A 12,258-nucleotide genomic window follows, 5' to 3' on the forward strand; every position below is an offset into this window, starting at 1 on the left:
TACCACGGGGGAGACTGTAACACCCTCTTCATCATCAGAATCGTCCTTCAGTGGACATTCCCTAATTGTGGCAGATTCATTATGGCATACCCATGTAACGTCTTTGTCCACCACCCCCTGTTTTATCAGTGCCCTCCTTGTTGCTTCCTATCCATTTGGCTGCGCCCACTCACCCAAGAGGGAGGGCATCTTCTTTACTGTAGCCACCTCTGACCCAGCCCTTGTTAGCCCTGCTGTCCTCAGTGAGGAGGCTATTATCCTCCTGAGAAGTATCTCTGTGGGTCAGACAGCCATTCTGAATGCCATCCAGGGATTGGCAACCCAACTCCAGCAGTCAAATGCAATCCTGGAAGGCAGTCATGGTGCAACGTCTGGCCTACAAATACCCTTTCAGGCACAGGGCTACATACTGATGGCATCCAGTCACCCCAATATATTTATATTTTGTTGCTAGACACGTCTAGCATCAAAATATTAGACTTTTTACCATTTTTTGGATGCGTGAACCTACCTTGCGTCAATGAGATGCAAGGTGGGCATTCGCATCTAAAAAATGATGCTATCCCCATAGCCCCATATTTGTCCCCCCCATGCTAAAATGATGCACGGGTGGGAGGAGGGGCTAACTAACGACGCAAAGCTTGCTTTGCACCATTAACGCCTGGGTCAGACAAGGCGGTGGGCGACCTGTGGACCCATTTCCATAGCTAAACGCCATGGAATGGGTCCACAGGTGCCCACCCCCAAGCCCCAAGAACACCTTCACCCCCACCAGAGGGACACCGTTGGCAGGTATTTTTTATTTATTTTTGTTTTGCCATTGGGGGCCCTAGCTTTGGGCCCCCAGCATGGCACAGGGTGCAATGGCCATGCCCAGGGGACACTTGTCCCATGTGCTGGCAATTGGGGTGGTGAGCATGACTCCTGTCTTTCCTAAGACAGGAGTCATTTTTTGGGGGGTTGTGCACCAGGAAATGGCGCTAGTCTGGTTAGAGGCATTTTATTTTGCCTCTAACCAGGCTAGCGTCATTTTTTGATTCACAACCCTCTCCTTCCCTACCGCCACCCCCACCTGGCTAGCATCTTTTTTTAAGATGAAAGCCCAGGTTTAGCACCAGCTTGCACCATTCCTTTAATATGCCGCCCAGCTGGTGCTGAAGAATGGCACAAACCGGCGCTATCCTTTTTGCAGCAAAATTTTCAAATCTGGCCCTTAGTTTCTTCATTATTTCAACGTTACTCTAACCACTAGCACAAATCCATGAGTATACTAAACTCTGGACGCAATTCAATCCATTCAACATTCCCCTTTGGAAGCTTTTCTCCTTAAAAATCAAATAAATGGTGCCCAAAGAGTTTGTATGTTAGCAAAAATCATAGAGCTGAAAATAAGTGTGCAATACAAAATGTGTGGACACATCTGCACATTTTGCACTTCTTGTTGCGATTCAGGGAATATTTTTCATAAACCCTTTATTAAAAAAAAATCGACTGCCTATTCCGTACAGGAGTTTTAAAGTCATTTCACAGCTGAGCGCGACTCTAAACAGAGCTATCTATGTGTAATGAAGCAGCAAACGATTGCTCCTTAACAAGGCTGCTATATTGTGACAAACAGCTCGTAAAAATCCCATCTGCCGCAAAACGCTTCTATTTCAAATGCCTTTGAATGTAAATTGTATATTTCGTTTCCTCTTCAGAAACAACGTGGGGAACACAAAGGGATATGTCAGCATCAAATTGCTATCTGACAAGGAAAACACTTCGTTTACAATATATTGATGCTAATCTTTCAGCGTTTGAAAAGAGTGAACGCTCGGCCAGAGAATGAATGATTCAAAAAGCATGGCGTTAGGAGAAAGAGAAAACAGTATACACTCTGATATCATTTAATAAAGTTACATTATTCTGTTGATCTGACATCCAATAACTTCAGGTAAACCACGGGGGTTCTGTGCTCTGTAAGCTGTGTGAATGCCTATATCAAGAAGGAATACTATATCTTTAGTCTGCTCGAGGGCTCCCATCCGCATCCTTCCAAACGTGTGGCACTTACTCTGAGAGGGGCTTATCACTATGCACTTTTCACTATACCATTACTGCCTTACCTCTGGTGATAATAGGATAGACGATTTCAGTAGATAAGTGTTTTATTGTGCGAAATTCAGTAATTGACAACCTAACCACTGAACCTTCCACCAGTTATATGGAACGGGTATTGTCTAATGGTTTTTATTTTACTTTATTCATCAACACAAATGATTTTGAAGCCTGCACAGCAAAAGCTCTATGGGCCTCATAGGTGCTGACGCGTGTCCATAACAAGTCCATTTACAAACTCGTTATCAGCCAGTGCACATATGTTACTACAATATTTCTTAGCAACATGCATTGGTATTTTAGGACATTGGGCTCCTGGTTGAGGAGGTGAAATTCTACTCAGGCAGCAACCACAATTCATGTCAAGGTAAAGTCACAAGAAAACTTCAAAGTTACCTGGTATCTTGGCACAAAGTAATCTGGCTTTAATTTAGAGGCAACGTGTAAAATACTTGTGCAGCACTTCAAACAGTGATAAAGTGAAAACAAAACAAGAAAAACACAACACCAGTTTAGAAGAATAGAGTAAAATGTAATAAATTATTTGAAAACAAAATATAAAAAATCCAATCAGTAGAACAAGAGATATGTAATATAAAAGATTTAAGTGAAAACTGTAGTTACCAGGTCATGCTAGGCAAGGACAAAGAAACACTCTCAGGCTGACCATGATGAAGAGCAAGAAACAGGAACCACATTAGGCCTGCTAAACAGAGTACTTTCAATCCTGGGTGCGGAATGTTGTGGGATTCTACATCAGATGCATCATGTAGGGATGGTTCCAAGAAGCTGTGATGCTGGGTCCTGAGTCAGAGACGCATCGAGCAGCACAGGTTCTCATGAAGCCATCAACGAGGCTTGTGATTCAAGGGCCTGCGTCAGTGTTGAGGACGTCATCGTGGAAGGTTTGAGATGCAAAGTCATTCATCCAGGATGTGTTATGCAGAGGTGTTTCCGAATCGCTGTTCTGATCCCGAGCTGTGAAGAAGAAATGTGTTGCTCTGTGTTGGGTTTTCCCTAGAAATCACTGCTGGGCTGGCTAATAACATTCAGACCCACTTCCAAAGGTCCAGGACAGCAGACAGTGTCCAGGTGCTGACTTCAATGTGGTTGTAGTATTTCCTGTCCCTGAGGAGCTGATCAGATTCCCAGTCAACGAGCCCTTGGAGTCACTCTGATGGTCCTGGGCTTGGAACCCAATAAGATTATCCACATCATAGGACTTCCTTTGAGTTGGCAACAAAATAGTAATATAATATTAATATTAATATAAAATATTTGTGTTTTGTGACTGGATTTCTGGGCACAAAAATGAATACATGCCAAAAAGAATCAGTATTTGGAAGGGATGCCCTAGGTATGCCCCTTCTAAATAATGACTCCTTATTCTTTCATAAACCCAGTTAACATGTATGTGGACACACATATACAATGGTAACTGCTATGACGCTGCACACTGGGCTAAATTGAATGCTTGTAGACCTATAGACTTGGAATTTTTGCATAAAATTAGTTCTTTCCTGTATGCGTGCATGCCATTCTAATGATATTTGGTACAAAACTGTACCCTGCATTAGTGAGAGTGGCTTTTTTCAGATACTTGGAATTCCATGTACATTGCAATAATAATTAAACCCTATATGGGTGCTAAGATTCCCTTGCACGTTGCACTTTAGTGGAAGAAACCCCATGTATATTGCAAAAATAATAAAATCCTACACGATTGGTAAGATTCCCTTGCATGTTGCACTTTAGTGAAAGGTACCGCAAATTAGGTGGTCTTGTAATTTGCAGTTTAACCGTTAATTAGCATACGTTCCACTGATCTTTCCTATGGTTATTATTTGATTTGATGGCCAAACAAGCACATCTTAAGCGCCTTCCTTTTTTTGACTGTGCTGACATGAATTTCTTGCATGCTGCACTACAGCGATTGGACCTGCAGCACGGTGATGTTGCAGTTGTTACACTAGATTTTATGACAAGACCGGAGGCTCTATTATGCGTTCTTTTCTTACTTTATTTTAAACAGCAGCAGTCAAGAACTACAGCTCCCAGGAGGATTAGCGTAAGACTAACCAATGGGAGTAAAACAGAAACAAAGAACTAAGCCAATCAGCATACTCCATTAACCATAGAGAGTACCCTTGACTGCAAGCAGCCCTCTTTTCTTGCTGCTCGCAGTCAAGATAAGTACACTCTTCAGCTCTTGCGTTTACTTATTTAGCTAATTTGGTTAATTTTATTCCGTTTTTACATGTCTATTGTTATTTACAGGTATCAGTTCACCGTGTAATCTTAAAACGTTTCATTGCTGGTTTTTTCCGACCCCCTTCCCCCCCCCGCGTTACCGTTGTTCGCTAGCTGTGCAGCGCGTGCCGTTGCGCGTTCCATTCGGGAAGCTTCTCCGTCCTGTCAGCGCTTTTACCAGTGCGCGTCTGTCAGGCGAACTGCTCCGCTTCTCTGGAAAGCCACTGCGAAGCCTTCCGTTTCGGTAGCGCGTCTCCACGCGTTTCCGGAGCGGCTTTCTCGTTTTTCTGCTGCCGAAGCAGCGTCTCTTCGTGGCCGGCACACGTTTCCTCCCTATCTCCTTCTCGGCCCCACCCAAGGGAGGGCTTTTTCAGTTTTATAAGAGCGTGTTGCTCTCTATTAACTCTTTAGTTACCTCGCTGCTCCTGAGACGTTTTATTACTCCTTTGGGCAGCTGTCAGCTTTAAGGCAAGATGAATACAGATACTTCATCTGTCAATACGGATTCTGAGGATAATGAGGAGTTTTTTAAACAGGATCTGAACAAGTTTATTAAATCCTCAGTTAAAAATGCATTAAAAGCATCTATGGTTACGATGTCTAAGAACATCGAGAGTTCTGTAATTTCCATGATGTCCAAACCCATGGCCCATTCTGCGGGGGAAGGCAGAAAACGCAAAATAAGCTCGTCCTTTAAAACAGCGAAAGGCGCACATGCAGAGAGTGAGCTTGCCTCACACCAGAACGAGGACTTGGTTCCTCCCAGGCCTCCTTCTAAGGAGGGGAATTCTTCCAAAAAGTCGGGCTCTCATGCCAAATGTAAAGTTAAGTCAAAACATACTTTAGCGCCGAAAAAGATTGCTGTTACGAGGGTTTTGGACACGGACGAAGAGGGCTTGGACGATTTATCTTCGTCAGATAATCCGGATGACTCGCTTGCTCATTCTTCTCCCCCTTCCAAACGTTCGAAACTTTCCTCTGGTGTGCCATCTACCAGTGTGGTTGATGCCGAAGGGGTTCCCATGTTCGATCCGTCACTCATTCATCACCCCAATTCCACGGAGTGGTTTCCTTTGGATCACGTGGCTGAATACATTTCTTCCCGCTTGCGTCTTCCATTGGATAAACAGACTCGCTCCAAACTCAGGTCTGAATGCCCTCGACCGTCCTTGGACTCTAACATCTGACTCCGGCTATTGATGAGTCCCTCATCACATTTTTTACAAAATATGGAAAGGATCCCCGTAAAGGGGTTGACAAAGCCTGGACCACGTGCCAAGACAAACTCCTCGACGTGGTCGGTCCGCTATCTAGAATTCTAGACTTAGCCGAGTCGGCTCGATTGGAGGATTCCCCTATCAATCCTTTGGACCTCTCTCTTTGGACCCAAAGAGCATTTTGTCTTTTGGGTAACGCTAACTCGGCCATTATCCATGAGAGACGCAAGGGTCTCCTTCTCCGCATGGATCCTAAGCTAGCTAATCTCGCTTCCAGGGATCCTGGTATCCAGGCCGATGGTAAACTGTTTGGAGATTCTTTCATAAAGGACCTTAGCCGTTTCGTCTCTACTTTTTCGTCTATCGATAAGGCTCAACAATCCTTGAAGAAGGTTTTCAACCAACGGGTTTTTTCCCGGGCCGGTAGAGGTAGGGGTCGCTTTACCGGCCGCCAATACAGGAACCAAGGCTCCAGAGGATTCTCCAACCCTCCCTCCTATTACAACCAAGAGTTCAAACCCCATTTCTACCCCCAACGATCAAGGGGCTTCCGCAACCGCGGTCAGCGCATCTACAGAACGGCCAATTCCTCAGGTAAGCCAACGTTCTGGCCCTCCCGTGGGAGGTCGACTTCGATTCTTCCTACAAAAATGGAGGTCAATTTCTTCAGACCCATGGGTTCTTTCCACTGTCCAGGGCTATCGCATCGAATTTCTCTTTCCACCTTCCCAGTCAAGTCCCCCTCCTGTTCCAAGGTTCTCCCTCGAGATGTCATCTCTAATCTCTTTGGAAATCCAAGCTCTGCTAGAAAAAGATGCCATCCAAAGCTGTATTCCAGACTCCTCCGGTTTCATCAGTTCTATCTTTCTCATCCACAAAAAGAACAAAAAGCTAAGACCTGTAATCAATCTAAAATCCTTCAACCAGTTCGTCGTCTATCGACACTTCAAAATGGAGACTATTATCCATCTCAGGGATATTTTACTCCAAGGCGACTGGTTAGTCAGACTGGATCTCCAAGATGCATACCTCACTATCCCGATCCATCCTTCTCACAGAAAATATTTACAATTTCTTTGGAATTCAAAAACGTATCAGTTTTCCTCTCTTCCTTTTGGCCTTTCTTCAGCTCCGTGGTGTTTCACGAAGCTCTTAAAGCCGGTCGTATCCTTCCTTCGTTCTCTGGGTTTCAGACTCATTATCTATCTCGACGATATCCTTATCATGCATCAAAACAAATCTTCTCTCCTGTCCCAGCTTCAGATAACTTCCACCCTCCTAACAGAGCTTGGCTTCCTCTTAAATCTCGAGAAATCTGTTATGGTTCCTTCCCAACAAGTAGAATTCTTAGGCTTCCGAATCGATTCAGTGTCGGCTTCCCTGTCTCTTCCACGGGACAAGGTTTCTGCAATCAAAAGGGAATTGGCTTCAATTCTCCGGAAAGACTCTATTTCTCTCAGAACTCTTGCAAGAGTCGTCGGCCTTCCTTCTTCGTCTATCCAGGCTATATTCCCAGGACCCCTTCACTATCGCGCTCTTCAACGTCTCAAGATCCTTCACCTTCGTCGAGGTTTGGCTTTCTCCAACCTCGTCTATCTAGATCAAGAATCTCTACTCGAAATCCAATGGTGGATATCCCATTTAGAGGCCTGGAACGGCAGGTCCATCTTCCCCTCTGTGCCCGATCTTGTATTAGAATCCGATGCAAGTCTCACCGGTTGGGGCGCCCGTTGTGGCTCAATCTCGACTGGCGGTACATGGTCCGCAGAGGAGTCCAGATTGCACATAAATTGTTTAGAGCTTCTTGCAGGCTCCTTTGCGATCCGGAGTTTTACGAAGGACAGAGCAAGCTGCTCCATTCTGCTCCGCATGGACAACATTTCCGCAGTGCGTTATATAAACCATCTAGGTGGCACCAGGTCCAGACCCCTTGCTCTTCTGGCCAAGAGCCTCTGGGAGTTTTGTCTGTCCCACAAATTTTCCCTTCTCGCCGAGTATCTCCCAGGCTCTCTGAACTCCAACGCGGATTGGCATTCCCGACATATCTCGGATTCCAGCGATTGGAGATTACACCGTTCCGTCTTTCACCAAATCGAAAGAAAATGGGGGCCCTTTCAGGTGGATCTCTTTGCGTCCAGACTCAACTCCCAACTTCCTCGTTTCTTCAGTTGGCGTCCAGATCCGTTGGCCTTGGCTACAGACGCTTTCCTTCAGGATTGGTCCAATTCCCTCAATTATGCTTTCCCTCCTTTTATCCTGATCAACAGGGTTTTAAACCAGGTCAGGCGTCAAATGACGTCCCTTGTTCTGATAGCCCCCTTTTGGCAAGCTCAGGTATGGTTTCCTCCCCTACTGGAGCTCGCGGCAGATTTCCCGATCTTACTCCCATCATTTCCGTCTCTCCTTCTAGATCCACTCGGTCGGCCCCACAATCTCATTCTCGACAGATCATTAGTCCTGTCTGCTTGGCTCATCTCAGGGCTGCCCAGCGGTCCTTCCCGATTTCGTCGGAAGCTTCAGAGTTCATCAACAATGCCTGGGCGCCTGGCACAAGGCGAGCCTACAGATCAGCTTGGTCTCTTTGGGCAAGCTGGTGTGTGGGAAAATGTGCCGATCCCTTTTCAGCGGATCTAAATCTGGTTATTAATTTCTTAGCGGCTCAGGCAGGTCTGGGTAAATCATATCGGACTAGCAACCTTTATAGATCCGCTATTTCTATGAACCATTCTAATATTGATGGCAATCCTGTTGGGATTCATCCCTTAATTTGTCGCCTTTTAAAGGGGGTCAAACTCTCTAGGCCCCCTTCTGCCAAATACTCCCACGTCTGGGATGTTTCATTGGTTCTGAATCTCTTTCTTTCTTGGTCTGACAATTCCAGTCTTTCCCTGAAAATCCTGTCTGCCAAACTCACTATGCTCCTTTGCCTAATTTCCATCAAGAGGGTTTCTGATGTTAGGGCCCTAGATGTTTCCGCCCGTCAGTTTTTACCCTCAGGTGTATTGTTTCACATCGCTAAACGCACCAAAACTAATCTACATTCGGTGTTCTATCCCTTTTTCCCTGATAAACCAAAATTATGTGTGGGTCTTTGTTTGAAAGAATACGAGAGAAGAACTGTCGACCTGAGAACGTCTTCCTCTACCCAACTTCTAATCTCCTTTCGCAAACCTCATAACCCGGTTTCTTCTGCAACCCTAGCCCGTTGGGTCAGATTGATCATGTCCCTAGCGGGTATTGATACTTCGGTGTACGGGGCCCACTCTTCCAGGGGAGCCATGGCCTCTAAAGCGTTCGCTTTAGGATCTAGTTTGGAGGACATTCTCAGGTCGGCAGATTGGACTAATGACAATGTTTTTAAGACTTTTTATTGTAAACCTGTTAGAACTGCTTCTTCTGTGGTTATTGATATGCTTTAAACTCGCATAATAGAGCCTCCGGTCTTGTCATAAAATGTAGATTTTCCTAGTAATTTATGACGGAAAGTCTTAATTTTATTAAAGACACGGAGGCGAATATTATCCCACCTCAAGTACTTTTGTTAATGTGTACTTTTTTCTCCCTCCCAGCGACTCCTGCACTTCCTCCAGCTTCCGGATAACGTCGTTGGCTTCTCCCTTTCTCCCTTCAAGAAGAATTCTTCAGATGCATCGGAGCAACCTTCACAGGACCTTCGGCCTCCTTCATCCGCCTCTCGTCTCATCACAGCGGTCCAAGAGTTTTGTTCAGTCTCCTTGGCGTTGGCGATTGTGGGACTCATTTACCCGTTATTTTATGATTCTATCTGACTTACTCGCTCAAGAAAAGAGGGCTGCTTGCAGTCATGGGTACTCTCTATGGTTAATGGAGTATGCTGATTGGCTTAGTTCTTTGTTTCTGTTTTACTCCCATTGGTTAGTCTTACGCTAATCCTCCTGGGAGCTGTAGTTCTTGACTGCTGCTGTTTAAAATAAAGTAAGAAAAGAACGCATAATATTCGCCTCCGTGTCTTTAATAAAATTAAGACTTTCCGTCATAAATTACTAGGAAAATCTACATTTTGAACTAGCGTATCTTATCTTTTGCCATTGCTCCTTCTTACTGTTATCAGTCCACTGGAGCTTTAAAGGAGAGGATTTGTAATTTTAGTTGCTGCTTTATTTTTGCTGCAGCCGTTGTGTAAGAATTCTTCTTGGATTTTAAATCGCCGTTGTACTATTATTACTCCTTTATAATAACAACTAAGATTGCACTACTATTTGTGATATTTTAAAACGGAAATGCTCTTGGATTCTTTTTTTTTATCTCGAATGTGGTTTTCATTTATTTGAAATGTTTTTAGTAACTACACACTAAATATCTTGAATCAAAAAAAAAGAGTGAGTCATTTAAGACACCCATCAAATCTCACATATTTTCATATATGGCTCTCCTTTTGTGAATGACCTACAGCTATGCAGTTGGCAGAGTACAGAATAAAATGATTCAAAGCAATCTCACACTACAGAGAGCACTCTCACACATATCACAAAATGGCAGTCACAAAGAGCTAGAAATACTTTTACATCTTTCACAGACTGGTGTTCTTGCACTACTGAGAGTATTCTTACATCCCTGCCAGTCACTAAAAAGACTCACATGCTTCAGAGATTAGTAATTACACACCAATTCCTGGACTCTCATACCCATCACAGAGTATGATTCACACACTATGAATAGTATTCTCACAACCTTCAAAGAGCGGCAATGACACACTACTGGAGGCACTCAGATTCCCACAAGCTAGTAGTGACACACTACAAATACCACTCTCACACCTCTCGCAAACTAGCAGTGACAACTGGAAGCACTCTTGGACCTCTCTCAGACTAGCAGTCACAAAGCATCAGCAACACTCTCACATCTCATCACTTCGTATCACTTACACACTGCCTGAAGTTCTCTAGGCTTCTCAAAGACTAGCAGCAAAGGTACTTTGTCTGGCTTATAACTGAAAGTGCCTCATAATGGATTGGTGGCTTTGTATGTGAGGTACTGTGACTAGCCCAATGAGTGAATGCAAGAATAAGTCAATGGGTTTGTGATTAGAGTTTTGGGTGACTGAGTAGATAGATTAGAGACTGCATGAAATAACTCATACAGGCATTTACACATAAATTGCCATACCAATTGGTTTATCAATGCTTATTTAAAATTATGTAAGGGTGTTGTAGAGTAATGTTAATATTAAAATCATAGATGATGTCATTTGAGACGTCATCAGTGATGGCAACAATAATGTAAAGAATGGTGTAATATGTGAAGTCATAAGTAGTGTATGGCATAGCATAAGTTATTGATAATTCACTAAACTACAACTGGTGAATTTCAGTTATTTTTCTTTAACACCTGTCTACAATGGCACTTTAACTTTTGGATGACTCAGTGAATTTCTGTTTTTTTAACATAAGCTAAATTCTTTATTACCATACCTAACAATAAAATTACCTTAGACATTGTTTTTTTTCAGACATGTCTGTGGTTTTTAATCATGTTCAAAGTTGATAATACACCAACTGCCTCAGACAACCTGCAATGAAACCCCTGATGCAAACTCCCTTTGGACATGCATAGTGGGGGGGATGGCCGAATGACCTAGCCTCCAGCTATGCCCTGCACCCAATCACCCTCAGGCACCCAACCCCCACTGTGTTTGACGAAATCTCTGAGCAGAAGGGGCTGAACGCAGGGCTCTGGCCTCTGTGTAGACCCTATGCCCAACCCTCTCAGGTACCCAACTCCTGTTGTGCTTGTCCAACCACCCACAAGCACCCAACCATCCTAGAAACCCAACTGTGTGCCTGCACTGCCCTCTACCCAGCCCCCATGGGCACTCATCCCTTTGCTGCACTAGCTGAACCTTCCTAAGCACCTAACTCCCTCTACGAACAGCCTCTGGCCGGGACCTGCACCCAGCTCCAAATGAGTGCCCAATCCCACCCTATGCACAGCCTTCATCCGTGTTGAGCTGTAGGTTGGGCTTGTCCCTAGTCCACTGCCTGCAGCCTGCACAATAGCAGTTGACCACAGGGAATTTTATATATATATATATATATATATATATATATATATATATATATATATATATATATATAGTTTTCTGTATGGGTTACTAATTTACGACAGGGGTAACCTTGATGGGTACCACAGCACCAGGTGCTGACACAAAAGTATTCACCATCTAAAGTAACTTTTTATGTATTTGACTTGGTGGAGGGGCCTTTTGGGACTATTCCACGTGACCCTGGGTTTCAGGTTATGGTTCTTATGTGCCTTTCTCAAACTTTTTTTCTGGATTCGTGGATCAAGTCCCTGAGTCCTGTACTGGCTCATCTTGGTACTACAGTACTGCAAAACTGTATTGGTATTTCTCTACTGAAATGACCGACAGGAGAAACCACTTCCTCTACCAATGAAAAGGGCCTAATTTGTAATTTCTGGATTTTGTTTTGTTTTGGTACCACAAGAGTAAAGTTTTAACTTTTTGCTACATTTGGTGTAATTTTATTCAAACTTTTTCTCTGTATCATAGTGCAAGGTGTCCTTTGGGATCTAACATGTACAATCAAATGATTGGGACTTTTTTCCTTGCCCCCTCTTGATGGATCAATAAAAAACTTTCCATGAAGAAGTCAAAGTGAACGAACTTTTTTTCAGGACGTTTTGAGTATAT

The sequence above is a fragment of the Pleurodeles waltl genome, chromosome 4_1, assembly GCF_031143425.1.
Source record: "Pleurodeles waltl isolate 20211129_DDA chromosome 4_1, aPleWal1.hap1.20221129, whole genome shotgun sequence".
Lineage (NCBI taxonomy): Eukaryota > Metazoa > Chordata > Amphibia > Caudata > Salamandridae > Pleurodeles > Pleurodeles waltl.